The sequence below is a fragment of the Hemitrygon akajei genome, chromosome 31, assembly GCF_048418815.1.
Source record: "Hemitrygon akajei chromosome 31, sHemAka1.3, whole genome shotgun sequence".
Taxonomy (NCBI): Eukaryota; Metazoa; Chordata; class Chondrichthyes; order Myliobatiformes; family Dasyatidae; genus Hemitrygon; species Hemitrygon akajei.
This window is the reverse complement of record NC_133154.1, coordinates 27,888,755-27,904,651: the sequence shown is the minus strand read 5'-3', so window position 1 is coordinate 27,904,651 and position 15,897 is coordinate 27,888,755.

Genomic DNA, 15,897 nt, shown 5'->3' with positions numbered 1-15,897 from the left:
CAGTCGAAACCCGTCTTTTGTGTAGGACAACTAGAACCAGACATTTCTCCAAGTGAGTTCGCTCTAGCTTCTGAAACATCTACAATATAACCTCCCAGATTCTATACTCAGTGTCCTCTCCGATGAAGTGTCTTTCCGCAGCCTGTTGAACTGTGTCATTACCATCGGGGAACTTGCAGGCCATGATATCTCTATTCTACAACAGAGATCCCAAATAGAAGATAAATTATGAGCCCTTCAGCTCATCATCTACAGCCGACCAAACAAACCGACTCCACGGTCTAAACCTTCCCTCCTATACAGACCATAGTTCCAGTTGATCCAGATCCTTGTGTAACTTCTGTCAACTTTCAGAGGTGATAGGATGGGAAATGACCCAACACGAAAGTGGGCAGAGAGATGGCAGATGCAGTTTAATCCTCAGCAGTGCCGGCGCTGGAGTTTGAACAGAAGGGATAGGGAGAGGAAACGTACTGAAAATGGAAGTGCTCCATCATCCGATGAAGTTGGGATTTTTTGTTTTGCTGCGTCCTCAGTTCTGAACTTGTGTGTGTGATTTTTCTCTCTCTCTTGAAAGAAGAAGATTACATAATAGATTTCAGTCTGCGAATCTGACGGTTGGAACATGACAGAGATGGCATTACATTCGGGCACAGAGAGGATGTCTATGTATAACCTCGGAGAGGGACGATAATGGGGAGTACGAAGTTGGGAGGGAGCTGTACAGGAGGAGTAGTGAGCGTCATGCCGTGGGATGGGTGGTGAGAAGACCACAGCAGCAGGATCAGTCAGCAGAGAGGAAGCAATGTGAGAGAGGCAGTGCGGAGAGAGCGCTTCAGAAAAGGAGTAAGGAGGATAAGGAATTGAGAAAGGGGCCATGGTGAAGGTGCGGGGAATTAAGAGTTATGGAGAAAAGGAAGGTAGATGGATCTGAGTCCATGGCCAGATCAGTCATAATCATATTAAATGGCAAAGCATGCTCGACGGGCCAACATAGGTTTCGGGTGGGGAGGAGTTTCTGATGGAGAAACATGAGTTATGGAAAAGGGAGGATTCACTGTAAAAGGTATTCGAAAGTTTACTTTTCGGCTTCCAAATGAATTAGCTGTTTACTTCCTCTATGTCTCTATGACTTCCGGGTCTGACACTGAGTTGAAGCTCCCTCCTCACCTTCCCTCCAGGCACTCTTGGGGTCAGGCACAGAGTGAAGTTCCCTACACACCATTCCAACACACACTCCCGGTGTCAGACCCAGAGTGAACCTCCCTTCACACCGTCCCATCACGCATTCTAGGGTCAGGCATATGGAGAAGCTCCCTCATTTTCTGTCATCTCATACTCTTGGTGTGATACACGGAGTGAAGCCTCCTCAGCACCACCCGGATGTGCGAATGATCTCGGCAGCTGGTCCGAAGAGTCGGACCGGCCAGTATATCTCACTCCCCGAGACACACAATGTTGCTCCATCGCACTGGGGCCGAGGCTCAGCCACAAATTGAGGGGGCTGCTCCCTTCAGATACTCCGAAGGGGGTTGAATCCCGCTGCAAGTTAAGTGCGCCTTTGAGCAGACTGGGAAAGAAAATCTGCAATTCGGTTCAACAGGCGTCGAAAGTGATAGTTTCTCGCACCTCCCGACCCTGTTCGGCATCTCCCACCACAACCCTTCACCACCCCAAACTCGGCAAGGCCCTGATGGAGCAGGGGTGGGGGAGCCTTCGGCAGCTTTAATAACAGCAGCCATATGGACAGAAACTAGCAACAAATTCTGCGAAATGTTCTTGCGGCTAATGAGCAATGTCAATAAGGAAGCAAAACTCGCAAGCTTGCAAGCTGAAAGTAAACGTACGATCTAAGTACGCATACGTTGTCATATACTGCCTTGAGATATACTTTATTGGAAGCACTTAAAGGGAAAGTACAAAGGAATTTTACTTAGATGTAGTTGTACGGCTGGAGTGTGCGGTAATAAAGGAGAATGCAGTGCAATGAAGATATTGTGTATGTGGCCTGACTAAACAACAAAGCTATTAATAAAAATGATGGAAACGGGAGCTAAGTTTCATGGTTCTTTACTGGCGGAGCTCCGAACTGGACACACACGTACAGATCAATATGCGTCTAGTAGCGCATGTTCAATATGCGCCTAATAGCACATTCAACGACGTCTTTCTAAAACATAAAGTAGTCCCTTATTATACTGTTGGCTATATGGTTCACTGCTTCCCTGTTATTTTTATAGTGTATCAACTGTTTTCTTAACTGGGACACTATGCTAAACAAATATGTTTACCCTTAACATACAACGCCTACCATTGGTTTATTTAGTAACTTAATAATATCGAATTATAACAAAGTAACGTGATAATATCAAACTATAACAATCGCTTTTTTTACTTTTGGTCTAAGACCCATTTATAACTCAAGTCGCTAGCGGGGGTGGGGTGGGTGTCTTCTCTCGATTGTCCGGCACTGAAACAAACAAATAGTTCTTCACTATATTGTCTGGAATAAATTAAACAATTCACAAATTGGCAGGTTCCGGCCATAGACAGTAGTCACGTCCATCTTGCAAAGATGTCGAAAAGCAAAGTGAAATCCGTGAAAAGGTGAATGGTATTCTTAAAAATATGCGCAATCATCAAAGGTGAGGGTTGCAAGGAGCCCTGACACAGAGCCTTGACACGGAGATTTGGCTCATAGACTTAACACGGAGCTTTGACTCGGAGAGACGGAGCCTCATAGATAAACCTTGAAAATGGAGCTAAACTTAGAACAAATGTTTCTAAGCGGTCGGGAAACGTAGTTGTGTCACTGGAAAAAGACAAACGAACTGGAGACGAGTGGTTGTGACGCCGGGGTTCTTATACTGCGGTTCTTGATGGAAACCAGGTGTGCTTTCATCAAAGATAATTAGCAGTAAATGGGAAATTATAGGTCGGAATCAAGGCATAATCAAAGGATATTAACAGCAAGATAGGGAATTAACGATCGGGACCATGACACCAAGATGGCATTGGAAAGTGTCTTCAAATAGTTTGTTCTTCAAGTCTATAAACGTGTTTGTTTTAATACAGATTTCCTTATTAAAGTCATGAAATTTTGACTTCTGAGGATGGAGAGTTACGAAGATTTGTGCCTCCAAATTGCTAAGAGTTCTTGGCAGCATTTCGCCTCCGTATAATGAAGACTCCTCTGTGTAGTTGTCCTAGATATATATGCATCTTGGTGTTATCACTTGTCTTCCTTACCCATATCTCATTTGTTCCAACTGAGCTAATTACACAGCCAATCTTCGTATTCTCCTTAGATTCCAGATAGATAGCCTGACTTTTATGATACCATCTCTTAGCGTAATATAACTTTCCATCTTTTATTCGTGCTTCATATCTTTGTGCTGATGATTCACCAGGACTGCTGGGAAGATGCTCAGGAGAAGGCGGAGATGCTGGTCTTTTCGGAGATTTAAGTTATTAAGAGTTCGCAGATCTTCCATTATCTGTTCATTTGTTAACAAGCAATTTTACTGCGCAGGTGCAGGTTTTCGACTTTTGACTGGAATTGGAACAGGGTCATTGGGTCTCCTCTTTAGTTTCCTAGTCATTATTGGTTTTACCTCTATTGAATATCCCGTGAGTTCCATTGTTAGCCTCTCATTCTCAATCATCTTTTTTCTTTCATTCTAACTCAATCTTTTTATATTCAAATTCCTTCACTGCTGCTTTCTTCTCTTTAATATAATTCCTTCCCACTTGTTCTATCCCCAGTTGCAGAAAAACCACTGCATTTCGTATTGTTTCCTTGTACTTTTGATCTGGTTTATTCATCCCCTTTTCTGATACTCCTGCGAAGTGCCTTCCTGTAAATGCTGTAGCTGTTTTTTGAGAGATGTCAATTTCTCCTGGTACATCTGCTCTTTTACTTCCAGGTAGTCTTCATCACCTTGCTTATTGGCAATACCTGTCTCACTAGCATCCTCTATATCTTCATCAGAGTCGTGGCCATGGATATTCCTTTCTTCCTCATTGTCGACGCTATCTAGCTCCTCCTCATCGTTATAATAGTTGACAATGGGTGAGAGGAGAGCTGCGGACATGCCCCCCCCCCCCGAGCAGCCCTCCTTTGTGACACAACTAGTGCCTTGATGGTATGCCAATTCAACTGGATTTTCCTGAGCCAGTCACGCCCCAGCAACGGTGGTCTTCCATTTTTAAGTATAGAGGTTCAGCTGCTGTGTTTTGTCCTTTAGGTCACTGTCACTTTAATTTTAACTTTGGGACGCACTCTCTGTCCTGTGTAAGTCTTTAGCAGTACTTCAATTCGCTTCAGAGGTAAGTGCAAAATCAGTCGTTTATAGTCGTGTGTAGATATCACTGTTAAAGCTGAGCCTGTGTCCAACTACATTTTCAGTCTCACGCCTGCCATTGGTGGAGTGATGCATATTGCTCTTCGATCATTTGTCTCTTTCACACTGTGAGGTTGCAGACAAGTCAGTTCACTTTGGTCTGAGTCGTTTTCATCAGAACTGCTTTCATTCATTTTGTGTACATTGTTGTATTTTCCTTTCTAGGGTTTCTTTTTTTCTCTGTATTTTGTCCCTTTTTTGCTGTTTACAAGCTTTGTACACTCTGCCAATGTGGCCCTGTATGCCACAGTTTCTGCATTCTTTCACTTCAAAACAACACTCATGAGGGTCATGTGATCTGTTCACACAACGGTAACATTTCTTTCCTTCACTTCTGTTCAGTGATATTTTATTTGTAGCATATACCAGAGATTTTTGTTGTATCTCTGAAGCGCCCCGTGCTGCTGTTTCCCATGATATTGCAATGTTCAGCGCCTCCTCTAATGCAAGGTCTTTTTCACACAGGAGCTTCTTCTGTATGCTTTCACAGTGCATGCCACACACTAACCTGTCCCTCAATGCGTCTGATAGACCTGCTCCAAATTTACAAGGTTCTGATAGTTTGCGCAATTCAGCACAATATTCAGAAATGCTTTCATTTTTGCTCTCATTCCGTTTGTGAAATTTAAATATTTCATCAATGACCAGTGGTTTGAAGAGAATCGGTGAGGCTAACCAGAACGATAAATGAGAGAAAAGACAAAGGGTGGGTGTTGAAATTTTCGGAAGTTAAAGATAATCGATGGGCATGTTGTTAGGCGGCTACACAGACAGAATATGAGGTGCTGCACCTCCATTTTGCGTTTGACCTCATCGTAGCAGTAGAGGCGGCCATAGGCAGGCATATCAAAATAGGATCGGGAAACCAAACTGCCTCTGTTTCCGTCTTTGCCAGGCCTAATAAAGGGCTTTGGCCCGAAACGTCGTGCGTCTATTTCCCTGAATAGACTGAGGGCAATGTGGGGCAAGAGTTAGATTGATCCTGGTGAAGGTTGTGAACCGAAGGGCCTGTATTGTGTTGTACTAATCTATGAAGGAAGAGAAATGTCCAAGGCTGCCAGGATATGATTACCTTTCAGGAGTCACACAGGTCTAGAGCGTGATGGAGGGTCTACATCTTACAGGATACGAATTCCCAGGAGTTGGAACGTTATGTGGCGTTGTACAATACCGTGATGTGGCCGCACTTGGAGTATCATGCGCAGTTCTTCCCATCCCCATTGCGAGTCCAGAAACTGTGTCTGAGATAGTGGCGGTGGGCAGAGGGGTGGGTGTACTTCCACAATGCAGAGGAGGGAAGATGCTTGGAATTCCTGAAGTGGACCCGCGTTGTGAATTGTGTAGAAAGTTGCAATAGGTTACATCGGGACATTTACAGGGTGCAGAGCTGGGCTAAGAAGTGGCACGTGGTGTTCAGTCAGGGAAAGTATGATGTTATACATCTTGGAAGGTCAAACCTAAAAGCGATGTACAGAATTAGTGCCAGGATTCTTAGCAATGTGGAGAAACAGTGGCATCTTGGGGTCCACATCCATATATCGCTTAAAGATAGGGTGCTAAGAAGGCGTATGGTGTGTTCACTTTTTGACGGAATGAGTTCCAGTGTAACGAGGTGATTTCGCAACTCCGTAACACACCAGTTAGATCATTCTTGGAGTATTAAGTTCAGTCTGATTTCCCGATTACGGGAAAGATGTACATCCATGGAAAGCTGATCCAGAAAGTTGGCAGTGGTGAGATCCATGGAAACGTGGCTACGTGGAATCAGAATTGGCTTGTCGAAGGCAGTGAGTGGTAATAGATGGAGTGTATTCTGCGCGCAGTTCTGTGAACAGTGATATTCCTTTAGGGATTTGTTCTGCGACCCCTGCCCTTTGGGATTTTTATAAATGACTTTGATGAGGAAGATGAAGAACGGATTAGAAAGTTTGAGGTTGAGGCATATGTTGACGGAGGCGTGGAGAGTGTAGAAGGTTATCGTTGTTGCAGTGGAACGTGGCGAATGAGGCGAACCCAAGTGCAGGACACAGGCACGGAGATTGAGTCAGGATGCTTACACGGGTGTAAACGCCGAACAGCAAGCAAGAGGGATCCTGACACGGAGCCCTGATATAGAGCCTTGACACGGGCCTTGATACAGAGCCTTGACACGGATCCGTGACTCATAGACTTAACACAGAGCCTTGACTCAGAAAGGCGGAGTCTTACAGATAAACCTTGAAACCGGAGTTACTCTTAGAACAAATGGTTCTAGGAGGTCGGGAAACGTTCGTTATCACACAGGAAAAAGACCAACGATCTGGTAACTAGGGTTTGTAACGCCCGGTTTCTTATGCAGGTCCTGATGAAAACCAGGTGTGCCGTCATCAAAGAAAATTAGGAGTAATTGGGAAATTAACGGTCGGAACCGTGGCACAATCAAAGAAAAGTCGAGGAAACTAAAGAGTAAAGGACCAGGACGGTGCAGTACCTCACCCCCCTCCCCCGCCAACCTTAACGGGAACCTATAGGTGAATCACCAGGCTTGTCCTGATTGTCACAATGGAAATCACGAATGAGGGAAGGGTCCAGGATGAAGAAGCGTGGAATTCAGGAGCGCTCCTCCAGGCCGCATCCCTCCCAATCGACCAGGTACTGGAGGCCTCTGCCTTGCCGGCACACATCCAGTATTCGTCAGACAGTGTATGCTCGATGTTCGTCACTGATTTGGGCGGCTGGAGGGAGTTCGGCAGGAGGGCACAAAAGGGCTGACAGATACCGGTTTCAATTGGGAGACGTGGAATGTAGGATGAATGTGCATAGACATTGGCAGTTTGAGTCTGACCGCCGAGGGGTTGATAATACTCGCAATCTCGAATGGTCCCAGGCAGCGAGGGGCGAGTTTCCTGGGTTCACTCTTGAGGGATGGGAAAAGGCGCGTAAATGGGAGGAGAACGAGTAGAGGGAAGGAGGAAGGGAGAGTAGAGATGGGGAAGGGAGACTGCAGGAAAGAAGTGGAAGAGAGGAGTAAGAGAATGGGGACGCCGAATGAGGGAGGTGGTGGTGGAGAGAGTAGGGGAGAGGAGTGGAAGAACGTAGGTGTGAAAGACATACGGAGGAGAAGCAGGGGAAGGGCTGAGGAGGGGTAGGTAGGGAGCCTAAGGGACAGGCGGATAGAGAGAGAAAGATAGCGTGCCGGGATAAATAAGGAGGAGAGTGGGGTGGGGGAGAGATGGAGAGGGAAATGAGGAGGGGGAGAGACAGCGCAGAGAGAGGCACGGAAACAGGAGAAGGATATACCAGAGATTGAGAGAAATCGTACTAGGGGACCATTCAATAATTTTATAACAACGTGAGAGAAGCTGACCTTGAGCCTGGTGGGATGCGTCATTTGTAACTTCTGCACCATGGGCGGGGGGCGGGTGGGGACAGAAGACAAAATGTACGGTGTGGGTCGGAATTTTGATAGTACTGTAGACAGAATCCGTGGAGGTGGAACTGCTTTCACAATGTGCTGAATTATGTCCACGACCTTCTGCAGTTTCATGTGTAGAGCAGTTGCGCACCAAGCCGCCATGCGTCCCGATACGCTGCACACGACCAGTGATGGATTATGGGGAAGGATAGGGAGGTTACAGACAGACAAGGGAGGAGTTTTGTGTGTAAAGAGTACACTAACATGACCTGTTCCCACCTACAGAACAAGAATCTGAAGTGTAGGGACCCCATGGAGTATCCGAAAGACGCCATTCAGGATCTCCTCAAGGAAGAGGTTAGAGGGAGCAAGTGCGGGACAGCAAGGAAGGAGAGAGGGTTCGGGGCGAGAGAACGGGAGAGTGAGGAGGTAGAGCCACGGAAATGGCGGAGGGTGAGGAGGAGAGGCAACGAAGGAGGTGGGAGCTCCGGAACGCCTCTCTCCTCCCTCTCCACCCAACCTGCGAGCTCCTCCTTCCCAGATTATACAGCCTTCTCCCTCCCTCAATACTCCTACAATCCCCTCCCCCACTCCTTGATCCATCACTATTTATGCTGCACACTCTCCCCCGACCCTCGTACCAGCCCTCCGAATCCCCACCTCTCTCCAGCCCCGACAAGTAATCCATCTACATTTGTCCCCAGAACTCACTCGTCCCCCACCCGCCACAGCCCCTCCTGCCCTGGCTATATCAGCCCTTCCCTCTGCAGCTCGATCTCTCTTCCCTTTCCATCCCTCCCAGACTACTCCCCGAATCCTTCCCCCCTCCCGTACTTCACCCCACTGACCCCACCCGACCATACACCTATCTGCCGCTTCCCTCCCCATCCCCATCTCTCCTTCTCTCCCTACGCACTTTGCCCCCGTACCTCGACAGGCCCACCAGCACCCAGCGCTCCCTTGGACAACACCCTCCCTCGGACCATAAAGCAGGGAACTGTAGGTAGCTCTGGAGCGCAGCTCGTACAATCCGAACAGTTTGGGAGGTTTCCTCTGTTGCCTTTGCTGACCGCAGACCATCCTCTCCCCCCCCCCTCCCATCCCCGCAGGAGACACCCGGGATTCAGGTCCAGGCGGCCGTCTGCAACTTTCGCTCAATCCCCAAGATGACCGCATTCCACCTCAGGGTCTTCACACAGCTACTGGTACTGAGGGGATGGGGAAAAGGGGGTGGAGTGGGGACGGGTAGGACGTAGGAGTGTCACGGTGACGGGGAGGTGCTGGGGGGAATGGTGGGGCTCACGGAGACGGAAGGGTGTTGGGGAGGAGGAGGGTCAGAGACGGGCTTAGGAGAAGAGGTTTCTGGAAGTGGGTTCGAGCCGTCTCTGATCCCACCCTCATTCCATATGCCCACAGCCTAGGGGGGACACGCCCATGATGACGCTGTTGAGCTCGGCTCTCATCTCTGAGAACAGCTCCCACCACGCCAGACAGAATGGAGAACTCAGCCACCAGGCGATGGTATGGAACCCAGCCTGATCCTGGGCATGGCGAGGGTGTGAGAATTTTCAAGAATCCGTACGGCCCACCCGTCTCTGATACATTCCACAAAAAAATCTCCCCATAAATCACTCATTAAAACATACCCGCCTCTTCCTATTCTCTCCCACCGTCCGCAGCAACAATGGAACGCACCCCTTTCCACCTACTCCCAACGGGATCTTACTCCTTCCCGTCTCTCCCGCCTTCCGCACTCCCAATGGGAACAACACATTCCCGTTCACGCCCACTGTCCAAATTCCCAATAGGACCGCACCCCTCCGGTTCTCTCCCATCTTACACACTTCCATTGGGACGCATAACTTCCCACTCACTCCCATCGTCCGCACTCACAGGAGGACCCCACAGTTTCAAATTCACTCATTCATTCCGCCCTTACGACGGGAATCCGCCCTTTCACGTTGATCTCTCGCCTCCGCTCAGTGTTGGGATTTGTGTAACTCCCCACGCAGGGTCAGATGGAGGTGCAAATCGACCCAAAGATCAAAAGGACCCTGATGGTCATCGGCAGCGTGTGTGGGCTTTTTATCCTCCTCGTTCTTGTCCTCATCCTCGGAAAGTTTAGGGCGCTACATCTCTGGGATGGAGGGAAGGACGACGAGGAGCGAGGGAATGCTGCTGAAGGCAGCGAGAAAGGAGCGTGGCGCTGGGAGCCTCAAGCTGAGTGGGAGCACCGTCGGGATGTAACAGTGTAGGAGAGAGTGACGCAGGAAGGGCGGAAAGGAGGGAGTGTGGGATGGGTGATAAGGGGCAAGAAGGAATGAGCTAGGAGGTGGATTGAGGAGGGGATAGAGCAAAAAGGGAAGCTAGGAAAGACAGAATAGAGAGGCGGCAAGAAGGGAGAAAGGGCCGCCGGCGGGATTGCTTGGGCGGATGGAGCCCCTTATTGAACGGTTGCTTTGGAGGTAGGCTGGGATTGGACGCGCTCCCTCTGGGTCAGATCCTCACCCCCTGATTCCAGCCCTTCTCCCTGGTTCCCAGTGTGGATTCTTCAAGCGGACTTCCCCGGAAAGTTATGGCGGCGGGGTGTAAGCAGCCGGGAATCAGAAAATGATAGTGATGGATGGGAAGGCAAAGGCTTCGACAATGGCCAATAACAACAAGGGACCGGCGAACTGCAGCTCGCCATCGCCCATTGACAAAATGGCACCACCCAATGGCGACGCACCGTTGACCAATACGGAAGCCTCCCTGTCTCTTTGACCCCCTTCCCATGCCCGTCCCTCTCCCTGTTAACCCCTACAATACTCCCGCGACGTGCAACCCTTTTTCCCTTGCCCACACCTCGGTTCTGTGCCCCCCCCCCGCCCCCGTCACTTTCTTCCTTACTGCATCCACACAATGGACTAGGGTCATACTGTCTTTGAACTGAGAACTCAGCCATTCCGTCTGAAGGGTGGGGGAGGAGAGGGGTTAGCCTGTTCTGTCAGGCAACAGCGAGCGAATGGAGTGGTGGAAACGGTCTCAGATAGGGGTAGAGGGGGCGGGCGTTTATCCTCAGTCTTATGAAGGCATGGCCGGTGAGAACGAGCTGGATGGGATGGAGAAATCAATGCCGAATGGGGCGGAGGAGGCCGCTTCTGCTGTTCTAGAGGCTAAAAACAGTCTGTTGAGGAGCATCCTGTGGTAGTCCGAAAGAATCCTTCTGGACAGAACTGTGGAATATATCGTCGAGCCCCGGCTTCCATTTTCTCTGCCAGCCCTCCTACCTTCCATTCCTCCCTTCCCGTCTGTGAAGCCACTTCCACTTTCCAGCCCTCCCGTCTCCGTGACTCTCGCCGTTCCCGACTTACCTCCTCACCGCCGTGACCACCATTATCAATCTATGCGCAACACTCCAAATCCACCAGACAAAAACAAGACCAAAAACTAAAGCTATAAGACCTGCACAAAACCGCATAGTTATAACATATAGTTACAACAGTGCAAACAATAGCATAATTGATAAAAAAAAAAGACCATAGGCACAGTAAAAATAGTCCAAAGATGTTAAAGGAGTATAAGTTCAAAAGAAATCACCACACAGTTTCCACAAGTCCCCAGGGTCCCAACAAACTCGCCATCCCACGCCGGCGGCAGAAGGGAATACCCCCGCTGTGGACTTCCACGGCGCCGCCCGACTCAGCCTCGCAGACGCAGCACACACTGAAAGCGACCTGACTGCAGCGGATTCCGAGTCCGTCGAACCTCCGAGCCTCCGGCACAGCTTCTCCGAGCACCATCCTCTGCCGAGCGTATTAAGACGGCCCCGCCGATGGCCATCGGCAACGCGACCCCGAGGAGTGGGGGCTTGTTCTTCCCAGCAGAATCCCGGACCTCACAGCAGCAGCAGCAACGAAGAAGGTCTTCCTGGAGATTTCCGATGTTTCTCCGTGCTCCCAAGTACGTCTTCAATCTATTATGATTGCGCACGGCACCCCACTTCACAAATAACAGATAATCAGCTCCGGAGTGGCCGCTGCAAACTGCGTCGCGCCGCCATCTTGCCTTCTCAGTGACATTTATGAAGATAGTCTCATATTAATTAATATCAACTAAATTATTCTGACCAAACTAGGTTGGGAATTGAAGTGTGAAACAAAATGTCAGCTGCTGAATTTTCAATGTGACAGTTGAGGTGGGAAAGGTGAGCCAGTATTTTCCCTTACCTCCATAAGCAACTCTGGTGAGATCACTATAGTTCAAATTGTGAAGTTCTCAAATGCAAGTAACTGGATTTTGGATTTTATACCAGAAAATAGCAGGTACTATGGAGTGGATCAGAGAGGGACAAATATTGTATTTATTAATAGGAATTAACATGAGACATTATAACCTTTGATCATAATTCTTATATTGGTAGTTATATCACTCATGTTTATTATGTACTGATTGCTATTATATTAAATTCTGACCAGTGGCTCTATTGAAGGCACAATAATCAATGACCCAAACTTAGGCGACGTTGCAGAGTTGACAGGTTCGAATATCTGCTGAATGGGTTTGTTTGGTGAAAGGTATAATCAGTTTGTTGGGCCGCCAAGTAGGAACCAAAGCTTGTTTGGCCTGCTGTCAATTCTGATACTGTTGCCCCTACATCCAGCACCCACAGGTGCTACAGAGCAAATAGAACATCGACAAATACTTGTCTCAGGATTTGGTTCATCATGTGTGGCATGTTCTTGTACAGCACTCAGGTCAGCATCATTACTGCATCATTGGCTTGAACATCTGCACCTGTATTATCATTGGAACAAGTTAGAATACAAATATAGAGTACTAACAGTGGAATGACCACGAGCTGTATGTATGGACTCAAAGAGGCATCATTTTCAATGATGCTGAATCACTGCCTCAGAACTAGAGAAGGTAATTTATGTTCAAATTCTTCTGGAAGTGAATTAGAACGCAGGTCACTACAATGTTTACTAATGTTGGAGAGACATCAGTCAGGAAGGAAAATAATTGTTCAGGACCACTAGGGTTGGGATGTGAATTTCATCTTGGTTGGCCCTTTTAAGCGGTCTGATATCCACTCTCGGTGATCTTCACTTTCTACACACTGTGTCTGAAAAAGAATTAACATCTTCTTTTACATTATTGCCTAGTTTACCTTCATATTTTATCTCCTCTCTCCTTGGCTTTTTAGCTCCCTTCTATTTGGGTTTAAAAGCATCCCAATCCTCCAGTATCACGTTAAATTTTATCATATTGTATGCCTTCTCGTTTACTTTTAATCTGTCTTTGACTTCCCTGGGATGTGTAATCCTCCATTTATAAGGCTTCATCTTTGCGATGTATCTATCTGCACTGTTAGACGAGCACTAGAGAGAGGTGATGGGCAGATAAGGAGAAAAAGGGAGAGAGAATAAGGGGGAAAGATAAAGTAAAGATCTGAGAAGTTAATAGGTGAAAGGGATAGAAGGCCAGAGAAGAAGGAAAAGGAGGGAGGAGCACCAGACTGAGGCGATGAGCGGGCAAGGAGATAAGGTGTGGAGAAGAAAAGGGGATGGCAATTGGTAAAGTTGTGGGGGTGCACTAATGGAAGTTTGAGAAATCCATGTTCATGCCATCAGGTTTGTGGCTACCCAAATTGAATATAAGGTGTTGTTCCTTCAACCTAAGTGTGGCCTCATCACAGTGGAGAAGGCAATGGATGGACGTATCGGCATGGGAATGGGAAGTGAAATTAAAATGGGTGGCTACCAGGAGATCCCACTTCTTCTGGCAGGCAGAGTGTAGGTGCTCAGCGAAATGGTCTCCATATCTACATTGGGCCATCCATTTTAATTCCACTTCCTATTCCCATTCCTATATGTCAATCCATGGCCCCTTTCGATTGTCGCAATGAGGCCACACTCAGGTAGGAGGAACAACACCTTGTATTCCGTCTGGGTAGCCTCCAACCTGATGGCATGAACATTAATTTCTTGAACTTCCAGTAATGCCCCCAACACTACCTTCTCCTTCACCAGTCTCCAACCCCTTTTCCCTCTCTCACCAATCTCCTTGCCTGCCCATCACCTCCATCTGGTGCTCCTTCCCCCCCCCCACTTTTCTTTTTACCATGGCCTTCTATCCTCACCTATCAGAATTCCCATTTTCCAGCCTTGTAACTCTTTCACCAATCAACTTCCCAGCTCTTTATTTCATCCCTCCTGCTCCCACTTTCACCTATCACCTTGAGTTTCTCTCTCCCCTTCCCCAACTTTTAAATCTACTCTTTTTTTCTTCAGTCCTGCCGAAGGGTCCTGGCCTAAAACATTGACAGTACTTTTTTTTCCATAGATGCATGGCATTCTGAGCTCCTTCAGCATTTTGTGTGTGTTGCCTGGCGCTTTCTAATTATGCCATGAGTTTCCAAATGCTATCCCAAAGTATTTTCTCCAGCAATTTCCCTACAACTGACATGAGACTCACTGGTCCATAGTTCCCAGGATTTTCCTTTGTTCCCATCTTAAATAGAGATTCAATATTAGCCACTCATCAGTCCTCCAGGATCTCACCTGTGGCTAGAGATGACATGAAGATACCGGTCAAGGCACCAGCAATCTCGCCTCTTGCCTTCTTTAATATCCTATGGTAAATCCCATCAGATCCAGGGGATAACACTTTAATGCTCATTAGGAGACCCAACACTTCCTCCTCCTTAACCTCTAAATGCCCTAACATATTTATGCACACAGCTCTGATCTCCTGGTCCTCTCTGTGCTTTTCCTTGGTAAATACTGAAGCAAAGTACTCAATGAGTACCTCACTCACATTCTCCACATCAAAGCATGATATTGGTTCCCCTCCAGTTCAGGTGTAACCCACTCCTCTTGTACAGGTCACTCCTTCCCTAGAAAATATTCTAATGATCCAAGAACTTGAAACCCTACCCCCTGCACCATCTCCTCAGCCGCTCATTTATCCCTGGTATCACCCCATTCCTACCTGCTCTAGCCATGACACCGCTGGTAATCTGGAGATTAGTACCTTGGAGATCCTTCTCTTCAGCCTCTTTCTTAACTATATATACTTACTAAGTAGGATCTCTTTCCATTTTCTGCCTCTGTCAATGATGTGAATATGCACCACAAGCTCTGGCTGTTCAGCCTCCCCCAGATAATATCCTGCTGCCATTCCAATACATCCTGGACCCTAGCAGCCTAGAGTACACACAATCCTGGTGTCTCTTTTGCGGCCACAGAATCTCCTTTCTGACTCCTAATGAGTCCCCGATCACTACCACAGTGCCTGACTTTAATGTTGGCTGTTTACTCTTTTCCATAGATGCTGCTTGGCCTGCTGAGTTCCTCCAGCATTTTATGTGTGTTGCTTTGATGACTAGCATCTGCAGATTTTTTTCTTGCCAGTAAAGCCAAAGCCTTCCCACTCTATCTCTGGCACACTCCAATATTAGCCACTCTGCGTGACCCCATCTTCATTTATTTGCATCTGAGTTTAGGCCTCTGACGCCAACACTTACCATGTCTGTGAAGCCGAGAAAGATTGGCCTCACCCAAATCTGCTCCTTCTATACTGTCTCTCCCAAATTCCGTACGCCTCTGACAGTAACACTCACTGCACCTGAGCCACTGAAAAAGTAAAGTCGAGAATCACTAGGTTTATAAAGGATGTTGGCTGTCAGTTTCTCTCCACATATGGAGACAGGGAGAGCAAAAGAGTGAAGGGAGGTGTCAGAGATGGACCAAGTTAAATTAAGTGTATGGTGGAAGTTAGAGGCAATATTGATAAAATTGCTGAGCTCAGCGTGGGTGCACGAAGCAGCACCAACACAGTCATTCGTACTCTGCTGAGGTCACGATGTCTCAATCATGCTGTAACACGAGACCTATGGATGGTGGTTAACCCAAGTGCAGAGTAAGGTCCAGAATGAATTCAGACTCAAAATAAACAAGATGATACAAACAAAATCCAAAGACAAAAATCAGAAACAGTAGTACTGGAAATGAAACTTCCATGATTGAGCACTGAGTGCTCAGCGTGAGGCCTTTAAGTACAAACTTTTCATGAAGGAATGTGGCAGGCAATACTTGGCAGTCTGAGTCTCTGAGG